At 45.6% G+C, this 445-nt stretch overlaps 1 protein-coding gene across 1 annotated transcript in view; it reads right to left on the bottom strand.

Moving 5' to 3' along the window:
* cunh4orf54 (chromosome unknown C4orf54 homolog) overlaps window positions 1-445 on the bottom strand; it is a 21257-nt gene that overhangs the window by 6369 nt on the left and 14443 nt on the right.

The raw sequence follows: 445 nt of genomic DNA, 5'->3' as shown, positions 1-445 counted from the left end.
TGTTTGGATCCAGAATCACAGGAGTGTAGGAGACCATGTCCTTCATCTTGTTCCAGATGTTGAAGGTCAGGTTGTAGTTCTGCAGGAATGAGACACTTCAGCTCTCAGCTCCTCCTCTGTGGCTCTGACTGTGTCTGAAAGAGCTGCTATCTCTCTGCTCAGAGCCACAATCCTCTGCTTCATCATGCTGCTCTTCTGTGCCTCTTCCTCCCTCAGAGCAGTGATCCTGGCCTCCTCTTCCTCTTGTAGAAACTGGATGAAGCTTCTTAAACTTATCTTTAATCTTTAAAGAGATCAGGGGTGTGTTGCATTCCATAGATGTGGGTGTGTGTCTCTGTCCATATAATAACAATCTGTGTTTCCTGGTTTAGATCATGAAGGCAGTGTACAAACTATACCATGGATTTTGGGGGAGGTTACTTTTTCAGCTGTGTGTGTGTGTGTG

This window comes from Morone saxatilis, unplaced genomic scaffold (assembly GCF_004916995.1).
Source record: "Morone saxatilis isolate NCDOM2014 unplaced genomic scaffold, NCSU_SB_2.0 Contig4, whole genome shotgun sequence".
NCBI lineage: Eukaryota > Metazoa > Chordata > Actinopteri > Moronidae > Morone > Morone saxatilis.
The sequence above is the reverse complement of the archived record's forward strand: the minus strand, read 5'-3'. Positions and strand labels throughout refer to the sequence as shown.